General features: G+C 39.4%; 1 protein-coding gene and 1 non-coding gene across 4 annotated transcripts in view; both read left to right on the top strand.

Moving 5' to 3' along the window:
* Fam172a (family with sequence similarity 172 member A) overlaps window positions 1-24,321 on the top strand; it is a 482,169-nt gene that overhangs the window by 418,924 nt on the left and 38,924 nt on the right. The window lies entirely within an intron of this gene.
* On the top strand, window positions 23,858-23,964 carry LOC127667188 (U6 spliceosomal RNA). Its single transcript, XR_007973828.1, has one exon. It is a non-coding gene; the product is annotated as a U6 spliceosomal RNA (small nuclear RNA).

The raw sequence follows: 24,321 nt of genomic DNA, 5'->3' as shown, positions 1-24,321 counted from the left end.
GCACAGCTGACTCTCACACCAGCTTGCCAACTAGAACACGGTCACAGATTCTCATTTTCCCCAGGGAGCATATGCTGTAGTAATTCACTTACTTTATAATCTCTTGTTGTCTGCTGTGTATCAGGCACAATCCTAAATCCTGAGTTGCAGGGGTAGAGAGTGACAGTCATTGCTGTCGAGGCTCAGGATTTCCAAGGCCTCTGCTCAGGATATTTTGAAGACAGCAAATATAAACATTTTAAAACAAGACTTATACTTAAAGCCGTAAGAATCACAAGAACTGTAAACTTATTGACCAGAATGCATGTGTCAAAAAGTGTTGCACATTCAAAAAGGGCGGTGTTACTTGTGTGCCTGAAGTGGAATTCTTTTTAGTCTGATGTTCCAAATCAATATCACAGCTTTTAAAAACTTTCAGCCTCATCAAAATTACTTTAAGAGGTGTTTGGCTGATTTCAGTTGCTAGAGGGGGCATTTTAACAAAATTAGGACAAAGTAGAAAGCCATTAAACCCTTGAATTATCTGAAATTAGATTCTATCCAACTTTCAAGATTAATATTTCAGTGAAAAATATTGTCACGTAGCGCATATTCCTCTCTTAGTGGATAATATCAAGTAAATAATAAAGCATATTTAAGTGCTATACTGTATCCTAGAAGTATGAAACAAATTATTAAATTCTTTATTGTTTTGTCAAATTAAAATATTATTAAAACATGACCATTTGAAATCTTGGTCACAGAATCCATCTGCCTGTTAAAAAATCCTAGTTTGAACTAAAAGCATTTATGTATAATGGGCTGAAATCTCTGGCTAACAGAATCTTGGTATTTTACCAGTATTCCAGTTAAATTAACCTTAAATATATTAAAAAATTAAGTTAAAAACCCATTCCTGAACAGTCACCATTTAACATTTAGAAAAAATTATTAATATTTTTGCAACACACTTTTGTAGCTCATTTTTAATGAACATTTTGATCCCAATTTAGGTCTTTTTCTTTTTTCCGCTTTTCCAGTGTTATAAGTCGTCTTATTGCTCCAGTTGAATGACCATTGCAGAGATGAGAACAGGTAGCTTCTGAGATGTCAGGCCTGTGCCTGTGCAGTGCCACAGCCGCAGCACTGTCAGAGAGGGCAATGTACAGCTTAATAGAAAAACGCCAATTCCTGAACGTCCCTCCATAAGACCTTTAAAATGTATGCTTCATTCTGATAGATGTCATATGCTGTGTCCATTCGCTAAGAGGCCATTCCTGCCCTGAGCTTTATCAGAGAAGGCAGATGGGCAAGTGGGAGCACTCGGGGATGGGGGGAGTACTGGGGAAGTCTGTTGTCTGACTAGTGATGATTTAAGGAAATTATGAGGAGAAAATGTTAGAAAAAATTATAAGCAACGTGTAGAGTATCTAGTAAGCTTAAATTTTAGTTTACAGGCCACAGAGTGGATAGGGAGTTTGGCAAGGGAATAGGAAGAAGATATTGTGTATACATGGATTATCTCTGAAGTGTGTGTATAGGGTGGGTGGTTAGAGACCAGAGACTAGGTAGCATTTTCTAGAAGGATCTTCTCTTTTTTAAAAAATTGGTGGTTTTCTTTATTTACACTTCAAATGTTATCCCCTTTCCTGCCCCCAAACCCTCCTATGCCACCCCCCTTCCCCTGCCTCTATGAGAGTGTCCCCCCAACCACCCACCCACTCCCAGCTCCCTGGGCATCGAGCCTTCACAGCACCAAGGGCCTCTCCTCCCACTGATGCATGACAAGGCCATCCTCTGCTACATATGCAGCTGGAGCCATGGGTCCCTCCATGTGTACTCTTTGGTTGGTGGTTTACTCCCTGGGAGCTCTGGGGGGTGGGGGGCCTGGTTAGTTGATATTGTTGTTCTTCCTATGGGGTTGCACACCCCTTCAGCTCCAGAAGGATCTTCTTAAAATAGTAACCTGACAATTTGAAAAAAGGGACAAAATCTATTCCTTGGAGGATATTTTTCTTGATAAAAGAAAAAATGAAATATTATTTATTAAATTTCCCTTTGTGGTTACAATGTGCATTTAACAACATAAAAGCATATACTATAATTTCACAAACTATTTACATATTAAAGTCTTTGTTCACTGCGCACTGATTTGCAAAACTATTGAGTGCTCTGCAAGCATCAGCTGAAGTATGGTCAGTTACCTAGTAGTGATAGGAATACAGGGAAATGGGAAGTTCTTTTCCTCTGCAGGAAGAACTAAGACCTCAGTCACTTAGCTCACTGCCTTTTATCCAGATAGCCTGAGACTGAGTCATCTTCAGGTTTATTCTGTGTGTGCATGTTGTGCCTGCATGTGTGTTGATGCATAGTGTGTGTGAAATTTCTTTGAAGGCCAGAAGAGTGCCTTGACACTGGAGTTCACAGATGGTTGTAACTTACCATGTGGATGGTGGGGTCTGAACACTGGGGTTTTCCTCTAGAAAAAACAACCTGTGTTCTTAATCACTGAGCTATCACTCCAGCCCCATGTTATCTTTATTTTTGACAGATTTCTAGTCAAATTATATCCAAGTTCCGGCTCCAAATATTGGAGATCTCCATTTTTACAACCTTTTTATTTAATCAAAAATTGACTAGATGTTTTTTCCTGTACATTGGAAATATTCTAAGGAGGGACCACATTTAAATACGAGAGTTTTAAGTATTTCTTATGATTTGTACTTATGTAACTTCATAACTTCCTCCCAGCCTCTCATGTCTGGCTTATCAGGCATGATGAAATCTTTGAAAACAAGGCAGTCTGTGTGCTTATGTAATATTAGGGCTGGAAATTTAAAATCATCAGATATGAAGACTCCAGTTGTCAGAAGATCATAAAAGGCTTTACTGTTAAGGACTGTTAAAAATCACCTTCTGTGAGATCTCAGCTTTGGGATTTTTCTGACATTTCAAGGCTTAAATTTGAAAGTGTAGAATCTCTATAAATACAGCATTACCACAAGCCCAAAAAAGTCAAGAAATGCAAAAGGTTAGCTTCTTACTAACTCCTCTCCCACATTATGCTCTGAATTGAGTTATGTATGTTAGAGTTAAATATGTAATCAGGAATGCTTGATGTGAAATATAGCTTAAATGATGACATATTAAGTTTCTTTCTGAATTTTAGAGAATAAAACTATGTATGTAAATCGTTCATAGCACATTTTTTGCATGTGCCCTTAAGACTTTTTTATGTTTCCTCACATGGTCCCTCATTTACAACTCTATCTTGCTGTGGACGAACCATATGGGAAATCCACTATTTTAAACTTTAGCTATTTTTGTGGTGTTACTGCATAAGAAAATGCCTTGAGAGTAGAAAATCATATACTTCTTAACCATATTATATAAATAAAAATTATTTTTTTTCTGATAGCCATTTATTGATTCAGTTCAAGGTACATAAGTTTAGTCCCCAAATATTTCTGGAAAGCTTTGACTTCTGTGGCCAAGTAAAATGGAAGCTAGTAAAGAAAGAACACCATAAGACCTGGCCATTCTGGATGTGTTGAAGCCTTAAAGTGTGTGCAATTTACATGAGACATATAAATGAAAGGATAGACTTCGCTGGGGTTTTTTTCCTGCTTTAAAAATAGGGTATTTCTTTCCTGCAGCAGCAACTCACATCTCATACATATGTGCATATTTAGTTTTCTAGTAGCTTTCAGTCCCAAGAACACTAATTATAATTTTAAATTATCAATAAGATATAGACTTGTACAGTAGATGTTGAATTTCTTATCTCTTATAAGATTCCCTGTCTAAAGAAAGCATCTATTTTATGTCTTTATTTTCACTTTTTAAAATTCTTATGAACTTTATAGTCACTTATGTTTTACCCTTTTTAAAGTTGAAAATGTACCTCGAATTGGTGTACTAAAATGTATATTACAAAAGAAAATTACTGGAAACAATTCCTAAACATATCAGAACAGATGGAAACTTAGCACAGGGCTTCAGTCCGGACTGGACCACCTGAAAATGTTTCCTTCTAGGCTATCTTGGTCATACTTACAAAATGGCTTCCAACAGTTTGTTAGTTTACCCAGAACTAGTGTTCAAAAATTTAAAAAAAAAAAAAATCCTTGTCTACACTGCACCTAGATCTATTTGGAGTTCATTGTTTGTGTGTTTGTCATGGTTATCTTTGAAATGCTTCTGCTGGTGTGGCTTCTGTTACCTATAACAACAAGAACAGCAACAAAACTGCCCAGCTGCAGTTCCTATCATGCTGATTTTTCCCAAAATCTGTGCCCTGATTTTATCTGTTTCTTTGATAAGGGAAGGGTGAATTCTAAAGTTTTGTCATCTTGGTTGTTTGACTCTTATAAAAATGTTAACATTTTTCCGTACAAGAAAAAAATATCATCTGGGGTTTGGTGCCATATCAAAGCCATCCTCTATCAACTAGTTTCCCAGAAAATATGCTGTTCTTTTTATACACCGGGGTGATTTCTGAGACTGGTTCTCTTGGCCCCAGATGTGCTGCTCTGTCCAGACACATCTGGATCCTTTAAGCATTTGGAGCGAGCGCCACAATAGTTTCACTCCTCCCACTCTGGCCCCATCAATGCTGCCTTAATATATAGAGAGATAGACCTTGCTACAGGGGGTGGTGCACGTGAGCCAGCATAGGGACCAGGACCCAGGTCAGTCTCTGGCGAAATTCCATTTGCACAGCTCTTTGTTTTCCTGTGATGCGTAAGGTTTAATTGTTTATCTCTAAACATAAGGATCAATTGGTAGGAGCTTGAACATGGTCAGCCATTTACTCTTTCCTAAATTAAAAATAAAAGTGAATATAGTTAACCGTTTATTTCCAGAGAGATACAGAAATATTTTTTTCTCTGACTAGTTTTGCCCAGACTGCTCTCTGACTTATCCTATGACCTTACTCTAGCCCCTTAGCCATAAAGTTTGACTGTTTTTGTAGTTTTACCTTAGTTGGGGATTCAGGGTAGCATCGGTGCAGCAGCAAAACATGGCACTGTGCCCACTCACATCTCTGAGTGGCTATAATCAAATTATGCCTTCTCAGCATTTCTTACATCAGCTGCCTATAATGCTTAGAAAGGCTTAAAATCAGCCATTAATAGAAGACAAAATAGGAGCTGTATGGGGGTTCGCATATGTCTATTGATATGTGAGTCAAAAAATCTAAATACTGAATACCTCTATCTGCAAATAGTTTTAAAGTAAACTTTTGTGCATCAATGGGTTTTTCAACTTTAACATTATTTTCTCAGCTATCAGATTTTGACTTTCAGCTCTTAGGAATTTCCCTAATATCTTCATAATGATAGACAAATTTCATTGTTGCTATTAATGATTTCAGATCATCATAATTAGTAAAGCACATTTCTCACCATCCCTGCTAGGTATTCATTAGATGTGGGATTACTGTGCCTACTGACACTACAAAAGGAAAACACAGTGTTCAGCAACCCTGTGATATGACATGGAAAACTGAGAACTCTTGCTGTATATTTTTTTCATCCGACAAATACGATGATCTAGCCACTATACTCTTTGGGTGCTTGGTGAGACACTGATAACAAGGGTGAGATTGCTAAACCACCTGTTCCAAGAGTCAAGAGTATAGCCTCGAAAATTAGTCTTCATCTATAGGAACTTTGATGAGAAGTTTTGTTTCATTTTGTTTTTATCTTTTTTTACAGTCCAGACTTTATCCCCCTCCTGGTTCACCCTCCAACCGTTCCACATCCCACACCTCCTCTCTCCACCCCCCCCAACCCTATTTCCAAGAGGATGTACCCACACCTACAACCACCCCATCAGACCTCCCCACTCCCTGGGACCCCAAGTCTCTCGAGGGTTAGGTTCATCTTCTCTGATTGAACCCGGACCCAGCAGTCCTCTGCGGTATATGTGTTGGGGGCCTCATATCCGCTGGTGTATGCTGTCTGGTTGATGCCGGGGTCCCAGGTCAGTTGAGACTGCTGGTCCTCCAGGATTGCCCTCCTCCTTGCCTTCCGTCAATGTGAGCTGGGAACTAGAGTCAGGAAAGGGATTGCCTTTCAGCACCTCCCTCTCGGTTCTGGGGAATTCTTCCTGTTGTGTGCCTGCGCACTTAAGTGGGCAAAATATGCAATCCATAGCTCCTTGCTCAAAAATGAAGGCATCATAACCCTATGTTAAGATTTTCTGCAACCCAGACAAAGCACCATTAAAAGAGTTTTTGGTTTTATCATTCATACATTCAGTGGGCACAACATGAAAGCTTGGAAAATGAACATAAACAATGTGGTGCCAGTTTGATTTAAAATCCCTAATACATGTTTGTAAACAAAGCTTATAAAACTTTAGTAGTCTACTAATTAAATAACAAAGATTTTATGAATACATGAAAAGCTAGAATTTCAAATGCCTGCAGGGAACAGGTGCTGTAATGACGTCACTATGAGTCATATAGCTTTTCCCCCTTGAGTGTGTATTTGGTCATAATGGAAAGAAATTGATTCCAAATGTGTTTTTGACCCCCCCTTCTCCATTCATGTTAGTGCCTAACCTTAAATGATGTTTCTACAATCTTAGTTGTATTTACAGTAATTATATGCATAATGTAGCATATTATTGTCCAGACTTCCTGTTTAATCAGTACAGCGCTTCTTACAAGTGCAGCTGAAAAGGGCAAACAAAATTAAAGCTTTATACACCAAAACAAGTTTGATTTGCTAAGCTCCCAGCATTCCAAAGTACACAAATTTGTTCCACTAAGTTTTCCTATGGCTTGCAGATGGGCAATGATTAATCAGAGAGCTAACTGTGAAGTAGTTTGCAATTAAACTGGAAAGCTCTGAAGCATGCTAATTGAATCAGAAAATTAGAGACACTGAGCAGTAATTGGCTATTTCTCATGCAGCAGGTGCCAGGCCACTCATCTGTGGAACAAGGTATTTAAGGCACATTAGCACTAGTAAAAATACTTCTTGATATGGAACAGTTAGATTTTCTGCTCATTTTCACCATGGATGTCAAAACATACAGCTGTGCTATCTGGTACTTGCAATTCCTGTTTGAAGAGTCTGGTTAGGTAAACATATGGAGGAGAAGCGGTGGGCAACCTTTAAGCACACAGGAAACATTTTAGAAGCGAAACCAAAAATAAGGGGCTGGAATTTTGTTTTTCAACTCAATCACTTTTGCTTTCTTAACGTGCATTTTTAGAAGTTGAGTTTTCTGCTTAGTGTAGTTTAAAGCACCATCCATATATATCCAGTACTGCTGTGAGCTTCGTAGATATAAGCCAATTCATATCATGTCTCAGCGTGAGTTTATATCTTCTAATTAGTACCACCATTTTATAGAGTGAGCACATGCTATGAAAGTTTGTTTGCCATGCCAACAGGGACCAGGATGTGTAGTTTTCCTTGAGTGGAGCAATCCTGCTGTAGAATCATGAACAACTGTAACCTAACCAGTGGGTAATTAAGCAAGAATAGGATTTAATAAGTTCAATTGTTGAGATTTTTTTTAAAAAAAATCATTTGCGTCTTATCAAGGGTGAGGCATATGACTTCTGCCTCAGAATGCTTTCCTTGGGACACAGTATTGTTATTAGAAAGTGAAAAGTACAAATAAAAATAAAAGCATGCTGAATTCTACTGTGTTGGGAAGCAGAATATTGTAATATTCACATGCTAATCATATTACTTAGCAGATGATGGTAGAAAATAGTAAGTTTGAACCAAGAGACATAAATTATGAATTATAAATTGTAAACAGTACATAAGGGATATGTTGTAACAGTGCTCATTTAAACTAAGGCAGGGAGTTTTCTCTGCACAAATAATGTTCCTTCATTAAGTCTTAAAGTTTCCTTTATAATGTTTTATTAAGAACATTTTGCAGCACTAAGCTAAAAGTGGTTTTAAGTTGAGCAGGCAGGTTTTTATCCTAAGGACAATGCACTACAAACATAATACTGCAATCTCCAAACTATGCATTTCTGTAAGCTAAAGCAAAATCTGCTCTTTGGTACACCTCCTTCCACTCCTGACACACTGTGCATCCTGCATTCCTTAGTTTTAAAGGAGTTCTGAAGCATTTATGTGATCAATGGCTTTTGCTTGAGGGATAAAATTTGCTCTTCCATGGACAAGTGAGAACATATTGATCATTCTATTCTATTTGCTATTTCTAAATTCAATATACCTCTCAAGTCAATAAGCAAGATCGAGACCATATTCTTTTTTGTGTGTGCCTGGTTGTAGCTTGTTCTCAAGATCCAAGATACATTTTTGATTAATCACAAATGCTTGGAGGTCATGGAGAGCAAATGTGTTTGTGGAGTGTCAGCTGATGCTGTCAGATAAATGTCTTAAGCTTAGCCAGGGTTCGTGCCCCAGCTTTAGGCTGTACCAAATGTCTCCCCTTGTTGAGGAAGATAACAGCTACACTGGAGGCAACTGAACTGTTAGTTAGCTTCAAGGGTTGACCTTGCCATATGGGGCTGCAATCAGGTGAAAGAAAGAGTGTGCATGTTTTAATTGAAACTTTATAAATTTAAACTTCATTTGAGTCAGATGGTCTTGGTATCTACTGACATGCTAGGCCTGTGCCTATTCTGATTGTAATGGTGCCGCTTATTTTTAATTAGACTCCTTAAGAAAAATAATTTCTCTAATATCGTTCTTGGTGTGTTCTGAGAGCATCTTGGCACCATCAGTGTTATTTAAAAAAAAAAAAAAAAAAAAAACGCAAAGACATGAAAAGTCTTTGTGTTTTGGTTTTACAATAAAAGGAATACACATCTCCCTGGGAATATGTGACAGAAATTATTCTTTCTTTACAGTGTTTTTAGTTCTGCTAAATAAAAACATGGTTTTGGGCAGAGAGAGGTTGGTTATTTGTGCTGATGGTCCTGCCCGTGTGCCCTCTTGTCTTAGAGGACTCACTTCATCACACGTCAGCCGCTTACACTCATTTGTCTTCTTTCCCTCGACAGAGTCTATAAATAGGAATTAATGACAAACCTAACCTCACACCTGGGGAATGCTCTAGGCTGAGGCTTTGTGGGTTCTTCTGAAGGAAATCGCACTGGTCCCATGTGCGTGCATAAAGAGACCCGCAATAGGCCATTGGTGGATTTGTAAGTCCTTGTCTCTGGATTATTCCAGTTGCTTCTTTTCTGCAGGGAAGCTTTTCTACTTTTCTTTTCTCTCACGAAGTTCACTCTGCCATGGGTAAATCATCAGTGATAATGAGACACAATAATACTGTTTAAAAAAAGAAAAAGAAATAACACATCTGTCATGAACTCCCACCAGATCTCTTGGAAAAGAGACATTTTAAATATTTTATACTGAACACAAGATATCTTGAGGAAATAGTTTTATATTCTGTATTCCAAAACAAAACCATCAGTGTCAGTGAGGAGCACTACTAAAACATTTCACTATAAATTACTTCACTTAAAATTGCCTCACATGCCCTGCCAGAGCCTTACAAACCAAAGTGGGATGCTCGCAGCCAATCATTACACTGAGTGTGGGGGACCCCAATGAAGGAGTTAGAGGAAGGAGTGGAGGAGCTGAAGGGTATTGCAACCCCATAGGAAGAACAACAACATCAACCAACCAGACCCTCCAGAACTCCCAGGCACTAAACCACCGACCAAGGACTGCACATGGCTCTGACTGCATATTTAGCAGAGAAATGCCTTGTCAGGCATCAGTGGGAGGAGAGGCCCTTGATCCTATGAAGGTTCGATAGATGCCCCAGTGTAGGGGAATCGAGGGCATGAAGGCAGGAGGGGGGGGGGGCGTGGAGGAACACACTCATAGAAGCTGGGGGAGAGGGGATGGAATAGGGGATTTCTGTGAGGGGGGAAACTAGGTAAGGGTATAACACTTGACATGTAAATAAAAAAATAAATAAATATTTAAAAAATTGCCTCACACTTAAAATGCATATTCTATTGGAGATATATATTTTCCCAGTTATAAACTAGGAAAACATTGAAAACTTATAAGAAAATAGGAGATATTATATTGATTGTGAAAGCTTTTATGGTACTATACCACAATAGTATTGTATTTTATTTCATTGGCTAGAGACAACCTGTGTTTTGAGTATGTTAGTATTAATGAACAAAATTGTTTGGTTTGTCTGTATATATGAGGAACTGAACAGTCGTGGTGATAAAGGAGAATGCTCTCCTTACCGCTGCTGAGGGGAAGACACTGAGCACAAGCTGAGCCACCTCAGCCCTCTGCCCTTGCTGGCGACCTCCTCCTCACCCTCCAGGCCTTCCCAGTCACAGAAGGGAGAGTGTCCTCTCCACGTCGCCTCTTCATGTCAGCCTCTGCTGTCATCCTTCCCAGGAGAGTTGGGGGCCCAGGAGAAGACACTCCTGTTCTCTCGGAAAGGTCTCTGAGCATGTGTCCTTCAGTGACTAGCTAACATTCTAAAGATTTAGAAAACAAAGAAAAGAACAAGTCTATATATTACGTGGTTTCATTCCTAGGTTTTGAAATTTTTTCCTAGTATAAGAGGATGGTTTTCTTTTTCAGTTTGAGGTGGCAGTTTTTTAAATCATGGAAACAAGTAATAAATGTCCACAATGTTTCCTATAAGCCAAGTTCTCCAGCATTTTTGAATGACAAGTCTGGTGATGTTCTCAGCATCTGGCTGAGGTATTAAATCCTGCTTTGCTGCTTTTACTAATCAGATGCTAAGAATGGTTTCAATTACAGAACAAAGTCTCTCTTAAGGTCATTAACCTTCTGTTCTTATCTGCCATTTTAAAACAAACTGCACCAAGTCCACTTATCATCCAAAATGACTTTTTACATTTGGACTTTATCTTCATTCTTTCCTTTACACATCAAATATATAATACTGAGCTGGATGTGTGGTTCACTAAATCTCAGCACTCAGGAGGAAGAGGAAAGTTCTAGGTCAGCCTAGTCTACATAGTAAGTTGCAGGCTAGCCACAGCTGCCAGTTTGTCTAACATGCCCCACCCCCGCACATATAGAACAGATAGGCAGCTTGGTCTTCATGTGGTCTCACAACAAGTGGAGCAGGGCAGCTCTGACTCTGCTGCCTGCCTGTGGATCCCCCTTGGGCCACCTTTTCTGCCCTCAGTGGGAGAGGATGCACCGAATCCTGCAGTGACTTGATGTACCAGAGTGGGACTACCCAGGAGGCGCCTCCTGCTTCTCAGAGGAGAAGGGGGAGGGGAGAAGGGTCGTGAGTGGGGGACCAGGAGGATAAGGGGGAGGGACTGCAATCGGGATGTAAAGTGAATGAATGGAGAGGGGGGAAGAAGGGAGGGAGGGGGAGGGAGGGAAGAAGGAAAGAAGGAATGAAGAAAGGGAGGGAGGAAGAAAGATAAACATGATGCTGCAGTTTCTCTTTTGTTTTCTTATATTCTATACCTCTTAGTCAATTGTAAAACCAATCAATCCTTATTGACGGTCATTATTTAGTAATAGTGCAGCAGGGTGACTATCCAACTTGTCTTTTAAACTAATTTGGTTTCTTTAAGAATCTAGAAGAATGTGAAATTAGTAGTGCCTTGTCAGATACAATTATGTAAAATATCTTGTTTCAAAGGTTTATATTGCTTCCCATAGTGAGGGAGAAAACAGTTTCTCATTTTCTAGTGTATAATCAGTGACAGCATTTTGTATATTGCAGTGACAGTCCTGAGACAGTGACTTGCTCCTAGGAGGAACCAACACTCTAGTATAAGGAAATTGCTTCCTTCTTATACAGTATTTTTACAGAAATTCAAATAAGAAAAACAAATTAGAAAATTATTTTAAATAGCATACATATAAATGAAATTAATTTTGAACTCTTCAGCATTTATACAGTGTACCAATCTCTTATACATTTTACCTAAATAGGAGACAGACTTCAGAAAGCCTGTCTCTTCATAGATACAGCTTTTCCATATTCATACAGAAGGAAGTACTGGCACCACATGCACATAGAGCAAGGAGAGGATTCAGTCAGGAGAGGCCTGCACACCGCAGTCTTATCTTAAGTCAGCTTTACAGAAGGAAACTGCCGTGAACTAGAGAGTGAACCGGTAACAGTGCAAATGTAAGCAGCTGGGTACTGTCCAAGGGCACCACATCCAGGCACGAGACAGCAGCGGTAGGAGTGAAGGTGGAGCTGGAGAGATTTGCAGCCCCACAGGAAGAACAACAATATCAACCAACCAGTACCCGCAGAGCTCCCAGGGAGTAAACCACCAACCAAAGAGTACACACAGAGGGACCCATGGCTCCAGCTCCATCAGTGGGAGGAGAGGCCCTGGGTCCTGGGAAGGCTTGTTGCCCCAGGGTAGAGGAGTGCCAGGGTGGTGAGGTAAATTGGTGGGTGGGATAGGGAGAAGGAGGATGGGACAGGGGTTTCCCGGAGGGGAACTGGAAAAAGGGATAATATTTGAAATGTCAATAAATAAAATATCCAATTTAAAAAAAAAGAAGAGTGAAGATGGAAGGAGGTGACCAAATGCAGTCTCTTAGATACAGGAAGCCATCGGGAGGGAGAGCGAGGAGTGGATCCATCCTCGGGGCTGGGATTCACCTTCAGGATGTTGGCATTTACTAAGATAAAGATCTGAGAGAAAGCCTGCTGTGGGAGGAAAACTTAGAGATGCTCCTTAAACTTTTAAGAAAATCAGTCCTAAGCACATGTACTTACTAGCAACAGAGAGAGAGAGAGAGAGAGAGAGAGAGAGAGAGAGAGAGAGAGAGAGAGAGAGAGAGAGAAAGTATGTGTGTGGGGGTAGGGTGTGTGTGTAAAACAATAAAGTTGTGAATTTGAGAGAGTGTGAGAGAGTGGGGGAGGACACACAGGAGGAGCTGGAAGGAAGAAGGCTAGTGGAAATGATGTAAATAAATAAAGCACTGTATGTATGAAATTCTCAAAAAATAATAAAAATTAAAATAGTTTACAGATTTAAAAAATTGTGATAAAGAAATAAAAAATTACAGTTTTCTCATTACTTGCATATGAAACTTGTCTGACGACCTAGAAGTTACTTGACTAGAAGGTATGTCTCTAACGCCATGCACGATCCCTGACTAACATGAGCTGTCTGCACGGTCAAACATCACCACACCTGACCAATGCAAACTCCAACAAAGAATGCACATCCGCCATTTGTTGGCCACTCCAAGGTAGGAAGTTTGGCAGTAGCACCCATATGTCTCTTAAATCTTAATAACACAGTAAGAACTTGTAACTTCATCAGGAGAGATGCTCAGCAAGTTAAGATACTTACTGCTCTTACAGAGATCATAGGTTCAGTCCCCCACACCCACGCTGTGGCTCATGACCACCTGTAACTCCAGTCCCACGGGATGCAACCCTTTTCTCACTCTGCAGTACATGTAGTACACATACATCCCTCAGGCAAGACGCTCAGAGATCAGTCTAAAAATGCTTAAAGGCAAACGTAATTCATAGTTTAATGCCATCTTACAAGTTGAGGAACTCTGTTTAAGATATATATAAAATATGATTAAAATATATTATTATATAAACACGACCCATTTTGCTGATCCTTACATCTTTACAAGTAATCCTTACTAGTAAGATAGTATTAAATCAACACCTTGTTTTTAGATTTGGTAGTAGCTGGAGGGGCACAGGTGGAAACCCGCAGACAACCCTTTAGGAATAGGTTCTCCACTACACCATAGGTTCAGAACACATAGGTCACCAGGCTTGAGATCAGAGCTCTTACTCTCTGCAGTTTCACTGGCCACACCACAGCATTTTTATATTGCCTTTTAAATTAGTGTTTTCTTAACAATGGGAAAAGAATCATAAGCACAAGCAGACATTTGGAGAGTGACACTAGTCACCGATGATAAATTTGATGACATCCTATGTTCTTACTGCTCTTTTGCCATTCAGACTGAACCCTTTGAGGTCACTGAGGGGCACTCAGGCTGCCCTCTCCAACAGTGATAAGAGTCACCACAAAAAGTACACAACTAGGACTTGAATTTGCTTACACATTTGCTAAGGACTGTGGTAAATATTCTCAGCTAAATTGTGACTTGACCTTTAAAAATTCATTCTTAAGAACAATGGTGCTGAGGCCATCTAGCAAAGATAGTCTGTGGTTTGAATGATCTGGGGTGATACTGTGGTTGTGCAAAAGCAGAATGGTTGGTAGGGTTCCTGTGACTAAGATCCTACAGCTGAAGGAAAACACTTTTTTACTGTTTGTTTTCTTTTGTGGGTGTTTTCTATTTTTTGTTTTTTTCTAGTCAAGAGTTTCTCTGTGTAGCCCTGACTGTCCTGGACTCGCTCTGTAGACCAGACTGACCTCGAACTCACAGAGATCTTCCTGCCTCTGCCTACCAAGTGCTGGGATTAAAGGCGTACAACACCATAATACTGGGCAAAAAAACTCTAATTTTAACCTTAAGAACTACTAAACAAAAGCAATGGCTAAGGAAATAAGGTGGTAGCGAAGAGACCTGAGCTAGAAGAGGTTTCAGCTTAAAGAAGATATATTTTAAAAGCAAGAGAGATGAGAGAAGCGGTTGAGAAGATTAAAAAGAAAGCTCCCCATATGAAAAAGACACCGAAATAATTAAGCATATCAAAACGTGTTTACTGCCAGAATGCTGATGTATGCAACTTGTTACAAGAACTGCTAAGACTTAAATCCTATAACTCTCCATAGTCCTGCCATTCCTTCAGTCTGAATTGTGATCTGGAATTTACAAATTCCGTTCTGGACTCCAAGTGAATAAAAATTCACAATTTCCTTTTATGAACCACAAATTATACATTTCTTATATTTACAACTCATGAATAAAATTTATTTTTAAGACTGTGGTTTGTTGTTGAGTGCTGGAGTCCATGCACAGACTTAGTGCTTACCAACCACCTTATGCATCTAATGCTACACCAACAGTGGGGTGTAAGGCAGAATTCTTGTAACAGTGGGTTCTAAAGAAATGTGAAGGCAGTCAGAGACTGCTTGGTGAGTAAGCAGACAGACATGTCTTGAGGTGGCCCATGGGTGGCTGTGAAGCAGTAATTAAAGGACAAGTGTTAATTTTACCGACTTGGGTACCTGTCCCTGGCTAGGAGACTACAGTGTAATGGTGGATTAATATTAACTTGGTAATGAATCTCCTTTTCTTTGTGAAATGGGCCAGGATAAGTATTGTTCATTTTCTATTTCTACAAAAACAATTATGGCAATATGTGTTTTCCTATTTTAGATAAGTATTTAAATGTTGAACCAAGGAGCTCTGATTTTGAGAAAATGTCGCTGATGTATTTTTCCAAGTGTGGAAGGTGTACCTGGTTTCTTAGGAACAAGACTATTTATTTTTAAACCGTCAGGACTGATTCTTATCATCAAAGTGGGCAATATCTGCCATCCGCCATTTGTGTGCAGTAAGTGTGTTCTGAATGTTCTGGGTGAAAGCATCCGTAGCCTGTATGTGTGACACACAAGCCTGGAAGACTTGAAAGATCCCACCTAGGTGTCCTGTGTAATCTTCTATCGGGGTTGTATCTCTGTTTCGGTTTGTATGACACTCCCTGTTTTGAGTAGGATAAAGACTCATTGTTGCTGTCAGTCCTGCTTTCACACTAAATATTCATCTGGTCCTTTGTGGCTGCCATTTTAATCAGTCATTCGCCACAGTCCCTATGCTGACCTGCCATTTCTCAGGAAATCACTGTTTCACATGTATGATTTCTAGTGAGACAAGCTTGAGGCTGGCTGCCTTTCTCTCGAGCACAGAGAAAAGGACTATCTCTGGTGCAGCGCTGTAGGAGAGGTGATTCATGTGTAAATTATCGTTTGGCCTTTATTGCATGGCCTGGGGAGAGTGCACACGCAGATACAAAGCTGCATAGGTCACCGTTCCGTGCGTGCAGGTTTCTCTGGTGGCCACTGTGACAGCAGTAGAATCGACACCACAGATTATCAGACATGCTGTGAAGGGTTATCATTATTTATTTGCAGTTTGCTGTGTACAATAAACTCTACCATGAGAAATGCTTCTGTGTTAATCGAGTGCTGTGTGCCTGCCCCCTGTTTGTCACCCTGTATTTTCAGAGTTGAAGCTGCCCTGGGCTTTCTGGATGCCCATGCCACCCGCCCAGGATCTGCCTCACTCTGGATTCTCCTCCTTGAACTTTAGATTTTTATTATCTCTTTCTTTCTTATACTTTATTTCTTCAGGTTTGATTGTTGTCCACATGTGTTATCAACCCTTGGTCCTATCGTAGTGACATATTTATTAAGATACATATAAACGCTATTTGGAGCATGAGAACCAACTCCTGAGAACTGGACCATTAGGTATTGTATGTGCCATGGAGTCTGTTCTTGCTCAACTTCTCTCCTGTGATAATCACTACATGAGGGCTCATTCTTTCCTTCACCACTCAAAAGCGTAATTAGTGGACTACGTTGTCCTAATAGATTACGGTAGTTCTACTTATTGGAGCTAAATCTAATTGATTTTCTATATATGTGCATGTGATTCCAAAACATTGATACACTTTAAATGATTCTTTCTGGCTCCTTCCATAAGGCTCTATCGTATCTGTGCCTAAGGGTAGGCTAATATGCCTTCTTGTACAACTTTATTTGTTTATAGAAATCTTGCTAGTATATTCGTTATCATAGTTTGATCTATATTATGTTTAAAGTATATAAAAATACAGCTGGGCAGTGGTGGCGCATGCCTGTAATCCCGGCACTTGGGAGGCAGAGGCAGGCAGATTTCTGAGTTCAAGGCCAGCCTGATCTACAGAGTGAGTTCCAGGACAGCCAGGGCTACACAGAGAAACCCTGCCTCAAAACAACAACAACAAAAAAAAAACAAATAAAAAACCAAGGAAATATATTTTATAGTTTTTATAGTTTTTTATAGTTTTTATTAGAACATCTTTAATATACTCTGTTTTGACAAGCTTTGTTCATATAATAACAAAATTAAATGCTTTTTTAGTTTTAGATTTATTAATTTTATTTCCTATATATGATTGTTTTGCTTGCATCTGTGTCTGTATACCGTATCCATTCCTGTCCCTCAGGCAGGCCAGTGGAGGTTAGAACCTTTGGAACTGGCATTGTGCACGGCTCTGAGCCAGCACCAGGCTCCAGGAACAGTCACGTGTGCTCCTGGCCATCTCTCCAGCCCCTTCCACGAACTTGTGGCCACTGTTTTATTTTTATGTTTCCTAGTCAGTTTCCCCGATTTCCCTGGAACTCGCTCTGTAGACCAGGCTGGCCTCGAACTCAGAGCTCTTCCTGCCACTGCCCCCCCAGTGCTGGGGTTAAAGGTGCACACCACAGCCTGGCAAATGAATTTCAGACAAATGCAGTTAGTGTGATAAAATAGTGCCTTCACTTACACCCCAGAAAAACAAAACAACACTCCTTTAACTGTTAAAGTAAAAATGTCTGGAAGCAAATATCTTCATTTGAGCCGAGATTAATTTCTCATTGTAATTTTTGCTATAGTGCTGGAAAAGGACACCCTTCATTTAACGAAAGCTTGTAATTCCTATGAAGTTACCTTGGCCAGTGAAATGGTGTTCCCTACCCTCTTGTTCCTCTCCCTTCCCACTCCTGATGCCCAGTGGCATGACGGGAGGGGAACAGAGCCACCCTGTCTTTGTGAGCACATGTGAGAAGAATCCCTGTGCAGTCAATCGCACATATGAAAAATAAATATGTTCCTGCAGCTTACCTCCCTACGGACTGTTGTGGGAACAGCTTAGAACAGTGTGCTGAATCCCAAGACGAGACTCGCCAGCTGTAAGGAGAGCTCTGTCACGTGACAGTTTGCCACACAAGCGTGGTGACCCTAGTCGGCTCCCCTGTAGCCATATAAAAAGCTAAGCAAGGTGGGGTAGACTTGTAATCTCGACTTGGGACGTCACGGTGGCATTTGTTTGTAATCCCAGCACTGGGAGGGTAAGACAAGTAGAATCCTAGCCAGCTCACCTAGCCGCATCAGCAAACCTCAGATCCCAATAGGAGACGCTGTCTCAGATCCGTGGCAGACTGCTGCTGTCGGCAACACCTGAGGCTGACTTCTGACCTCCACGGTCAGGGACACAGGCACACACACTGAGGAGGGGAGAGTTATCAAGGAACAGGTGTGCCACCATCTATTTAGCGATCAGCACTAAAGAACTGGAGGGAGGAAGTCCAACGGTGACAGAGGGGTCATTGTCTCTGGGCTGCTTACCCGCGCAAAGTCGTGTGAAGGGTGGCATTGATCCAGTCACTGCTCTTCTCGTCACTTCTGTTTGTTGGTATAATTGGTATCTTAGTAAAGACATTTAGATAGGTGTGTAGGTGTATTTGAATATATTTCGTCTGTATGTGTCTGGTATATAATGTACAAATATAACATTTGAGTGTAACTATCAACAGTTGTGGCAATTTTCCTAAGAATGTATCCCATACATCTGTGTTGAGATAAGCATGCTATAATTATGACAATTAAAGATGTTTAAAAGGAGTGAACAGATTTGTTTCTCTATGTAATAATTTATTTACCCTGGTAGCTGAACTCAATACAGTCATTTCTTTTTAGTTTACTTCTATCCAATATGGGATGACCTGTTTTAATTGAGCCTTTTTCCCTAAAAAGAATAGAAACTTGCACAGCTAGCTCAACTCTTAGTTCTTATAGTGAACATGTAATTTATCTCCTAAGGAAATTCTTAGGAAAAAAAAATGCTAAAAACTGGATTCTACACTGAACTTATAATTGAAGGCATTTAGACTTTCTAATACTGTTCTAATGTGAAAAGTGCCTGTATCAAGAGTATAGTCATCACCTTGTGATTGGAAAGTCATAGAAAATTAATATTGTTCTACAAGAAAGTAAAAAAGCTCTTCATGTTCACTGAATACGTGGCATCTTTCTTGAAAGGTCTCTGTTTCTCTCTCACTCACTCCTGGCTGCCACCTCTCCTGCCTTCAGTCTCGTTCTGGTAGCAACTTTTGGCAAATGCATGTCCTCTAACTTGAATTATCACTCATGATAATTCAGCTTCAGTGCCACAAGAATTTCTTGGTGTCTTCCACTCAGAGTCTTGAGAAAATCATTTATTTTCATAAGAGCGTGTGTGACAGGCCCGTGGGTGGGCTGCGTCAGCACAGCCCCTTCCCTGATTGGCTCGGCCATGAGTGAGGATGACCCTTTATTGTCCTGAAGTGCGTCTGGCAGCAGCAGAGCCTCCCCAGAAGGAGCAGATGGTGAGAACACATTGTGATTGACGCTCTCTCAACATGCTATCCGAGGTCCGGGGCTCCCAGCTACTAACAAGACCATTATTTAAATGCTATTTCCTCAAGGAAGTCCCAAACTCTACTCTGTGTGTGCTCCTAGCATATGTTCCATTATACTCTAGGGCTCCATCATGAACGTCTATGTCTCTGTCTTGCTTTCAAGCCCTCCCCCTGTATTATTATAGTTGCTCTGTTTTCCCATAATCTCTTAAGCCTGTGACAACAGGAGCAGCATTTGCCCTACTCATCCTTCTGTCCTCTGTGGCCTAATACCAGGGTTATTAGCAGTGTCCTATCGTGTATTAAGTCATTGCTTGTAGTCATTATTTTGATTTTTATTAAACTGGGACTGTTGCTGTTAGTGACATTATAAGAATCTGTCATACAGACCTGCGGACTAGCTCCTCTCTCCAACCTGTCATGTGTTCTGTGCCTTCTTCCTCTCCCTTTGGTTTGTGATGTTTTCTTTATTCTCAGGGCCACCATCTTATTCTTACTGGTTTCACCTTTCCCTACTGGTCTTCCTGTCTGCTGGTACATCTTACATAGCTCTCTAGAAAATGGCGCTTCATAGTCTTCCTCTGTATGAAAAATAACTTGTTTTCCCTTTTCTGACTAAAGAAGAATTGAAATCCAAATTTTCTCTCCTTTATATCTTGTTCCTGCCAGTCTAATAGGTTCTACTAATAAATGTACAGGAGCACTACTAAGTACAGTGTTTAAAATAAAGATGTCTGACAGTGGGACATGACCTCATTCCTGTCTACCAGTTAAACATTGTGTTCTATTCCTTCAGTTCATACATATTTATTGAAAATATCCTATCTTCAAGACAGGATGCAATATATGTGGAATTGCAAACAGGTAAAAAAAAAATAAAAATTAAAAAAAAAAAAAAAAAAAAAGAGCCAGAGGTGGTTTGGAAAGCCGAGTAAGAAGTTTTTAGTATTAAGGAAACAAGAAGTTAGGTGAGAAAGACAGACAGACAAACAGACAGAGAAAGGGATAGAAAGGGGAGAGAGGGGAGGGGCTTGAGAAAAGAACTAGATTCCATGCTTAGAATATGGGTCTTTCGGAACAGTTATAACTAGCAAGCCCTGTCATTGTGCTTTGTGCATGAGAGAGCTCAGGAACTCAATACACATTATTGGCACTCACAACAGGGTAGTGATAAAGCCTTCAGAATACAGGCTCCAGCCTCTCCTCAGAGCTGTTAACTTTGTTATTTGGCATCTTAGGTTTTTTTTTTTTTTCATTTTCTAATTAATGAATGCCAGCAAGTCTTTTTAAATTTTTTTCCATCATATCAAGACTTAGATAATGTCTGCTTCTTTGGTAGCTAACATCCCACAGACTCAGCTTCATGCTTCAGTGAGAAGATATCATGGTACTGCCAATGGAAACCACTTCACATTTGGGCAACATCATCAAGTCTAAATGGCTCAGATTCAAGTTTCAGGATAGATACTGGATCCTACACATTTGCTGTCAAAAAAACCACTTTGTAGGAGCCAAACAATGGAATCCTTCCAAGTGTTAAGCACTATTAGAAACACCATTAAAGTACTGTGGAATTTGAAAGATGATACTTTTTTTATTTTTTAACATAGCATGATCTGTGGTATTTCTATGAAATGTTAATCAGTTCTTGTTTCTGTTGTGGGACTGAAAGCAATAGAAAATCTCATTTGTAGAGACCATGACAGGCTTTAAAGATAACTCAAAGTAGGAACTTGTACAAAAAATTTTGTGTTCCTCTATACAAAAGTGGGTATGTAGAATAATTCAAGTGTTAATATGCAACTATAAATGCAACTTTAAGAAGACATTGTAGAGCTGGAGAAGTGGCACAGCGGTTAAGAGCAGTGACTGCTCTTCCAGAGGTCCTGAGTTCAATTCCTAGCAACCACATGGTGGCTCACAGCCATCTGTAATGAGATCTGATGCCCTCTTCTGGTGTGTTTGAAGACAATGACAGTCTTATACAAATAAAATAAATCTTTAAAAAAAAAAAAAAGACATTGTAGTAGGGTGACTGCACCTGGAGTCCTCTTTCTATGGCCTTTCATTTCTATTTAATTAGAAACTAGTTTAACATAAAAGTAATTGGCCATCAGCATATAAGAAAACAATCATATTACATCATAAAATTTATCTCTGAGTATTCTTATAGTGAAGACCAAAGAAAGAAAGGAAGAAAGGAAGGAAGGAAGGAAGGAAGGAAGGAAGGAAGGAAGGAAGGAAGGAAGAAAGGAAGGAAGGAAGGAAGGAAGGAAGGAAGGAAGGAAGGAAGGAAGGAAAGGGAAAATCATTTGAAATGTAAATAAAGAATATATCTAATAGGAAGGAAGGAAGGAAGGAAGGAAGGAAGGAAGGAAGGAAGGAAATAATGACTGGCAAACTTAACCTTGCTTAAAAAGCAAAAGCATAAAGAATATAGAAAATAAAAATATTTATAAAAAAAAAAAAGCAAAAGTGTGCAAGCTCATCTGGAAAGCTATACTGTGTGTACTAAATACCAAAAAAAGTCCTCACATGCTGTTTTCTCATAAATAAGTTGTTACTTACTAAGTTCTTTGCCTGATGCTTCTCTCTCCTAAGACTACAGACTCCTTGAAGTCAGTGATCTCATCTTTTTTGATAACCTCTTGCTTCGCCTTGACTCTCTAGAGTAAATGTTTCTAGAAGGAAAAAGGAAAGCAAAATTACATGGATTATTTACTATCCAAGAAATAGAAACTAACACAGTGGGAGATGTCTTTCATCGAAACACTATAAAATAGTCAGCCGTCCTTACATTGTTAGTGTTTTATATCAATGATTAATAAAAGCATACAGTATAACATTGGGTTATGACTAAACTTTAGGATTCAGAGACAGAGTACTCTGATGCTTCTCATAAATCACTATATAATGGAAGAACCTAAAAAATATGTAATGTCTGTACCTTAATCTCAGCTCTTCAATATCTTTGTTACAGTCTTTCTGGTAGGAAATAAATGCATAAGAATAAGAGCTCCAATGAGAACGGTGAGAAGCGTCACTTGACTTCTACGTAACAACAGTCCTAGAAAAACCGAGAGTACAGTGCCTGTCACCTTAGAAATGAAGGAAGCCCAGCTTAAAATCCCAAGAAAGGCCATCTACTCTAAACAGAGAAAGCTTTACAAAAGTCCTGTCCAGGGTAAACAGTAGCCACTTCTCTAATTAAAATATATGAAAATAAGAAGTATTACCTTAAAAACAGTACCCATGAAAGCAAATTTAATTACTGATGTTTTTAGTAGGAATTTGGATAGACTTTTAAGGTTGTCACATGGCTTTTACTCTTCCAAACAACATTATACTTCAACTACAGATGCAGATTTCTTTTAACGTCTCTGTATTTTCTCTTTGCTGGCAAACTTCACAACTTGCATGTCAAGGAAAAATCAACTGTGATTTATCTTGCTCTAATCAAGTGCTCTAAGGGAGCTTTCTGCCCATCTCCCTTGCTAATGTCTGCCCAATAGGCTGTTAGCTTGTTCTTTTCAAGTGAACTGTATCTCAGTGTTCTCAGTTCTTGTACTGCCTCTCTTGGAGAGGACACCTATAGAACATCAAGAAGGGTGCAGAATGCCCATCGGCTGTGCCCGCAGAGAGACTGCACACTCAGCGGCACTATCATTATCATCTAGTCCTCATATCTGAGATGTGCAGACAGTTAAGTGTTAACTTATCCCTGTACACAGTTCTCCATGTTCTATCAGGCATTTGGAAATCACACCCTACAGGGGCTCATCTTCCATAGCTGCAGTTCACATGAACTGAAACACAGTATATGTGAGGCTCCCAACCCCTGATATGCAGCAGGGACGGCCTGAACAATTAAAAAGACATGGATGGCCCTGAAGAAGCGTTATCCAACAAGCACATATCTCAATGAGGTGTTATTAACACCTTGGGAGTTCAGGATGTAGGGTCTTCCATGTGAGAGACCATGGGGGGCAGAGCTGCATCCTGCCCAGTCTCAGAGCCCTGCCTGGTTGTGTTGTGCATAGTGTCCATCTGTCATTTGTTTCAAGGAACAAAAGAGAGATGTGAGGTGTTCTCTGTTTGTTTCTTTTTAAATGAGATGAGATATTAACAATCAAAATAATAAAGCAGTGCCCTATTTCTTCTTTTTACTACTTTTTAATAAAAAAATAAAAATAGATAAATCTGAATAGTATATGAATCCATAAAATTATTTCCCTGTGATAGAAATAGTTCTTTTTACTGAGAGGCCTATTAAAAGAGAAAGTAGCACTAAAGCCAGTTTCAACAAAATGTATTCTTTAAGTTTTGTTGTCTGTGTATCCTTCAGCAACAGTATGAACAAAAAAAAAATGGCGTGGCTCCCAGATTCAATCAGAAACAATGAGTCATTTATATAAAGAATGCTTCTAAACATAGGGGTTTTATTCATAAAAGTTACACAGGTGTTAAAAAAAGATTTGATAAAGGAAAAATGGAACTTTTATGCCAATAATACTCAAATGTTTTATAAACAAGGGAGCATTAAAAATTAATGTTGTGCTCGCTTCAGCAGCACATATACTAAAATTGGAACGATACAGAGAAGATTAGCATGGCCCCTGCGCAAGGATGACACGCAAATTCGTGAAGCGTTCCATATTTTTTTCATTTGAAATGTAAATAAACAATATATCGAATAAAAAAATTAAAGTTGTATTATAGTTGATAGGAACAGGGAAGGCACTGGGAAGTGACTCTAGACACTAGTAACAGACAGGAACTTCAGCACGCTGTAGGAAGGGTCTTGAAAGATCTTAGCATAGAGAAATATAAACCTATTTAATTCTTAAAATATAAAAACTACATTATAAAATTTACTAGTCATGCCATTAGTTTTGGAAAATAGGAACTTCTGATAAAATTGTACAAAAATGTAGACAAACATTAAAGCTGAAGATTTTCATAGAAAACTTTATATAGATATAATAATAGTAGGCATAAAAGTATTCCTAAGTCGATTG

Source organism: Apodemus sylvaticus, chromosome 16 (genome assembly GCF_947179515.1).
Source record: "Apodemus sylvaticus chromosome 16, mApoSyl1.1, whole genome shotgun sequence".
NCBI classification, from domain to species: Eukaryota; Metazoa; Chordata; class Mammalia; order Rodentia; family Muridae; genus Apodemus; species Apodemus sylvaticus.
Note: the sequence above shows the minus strand (reverse complement) of the source record. Positions and strands in the feature narration are given on the sequence as shown.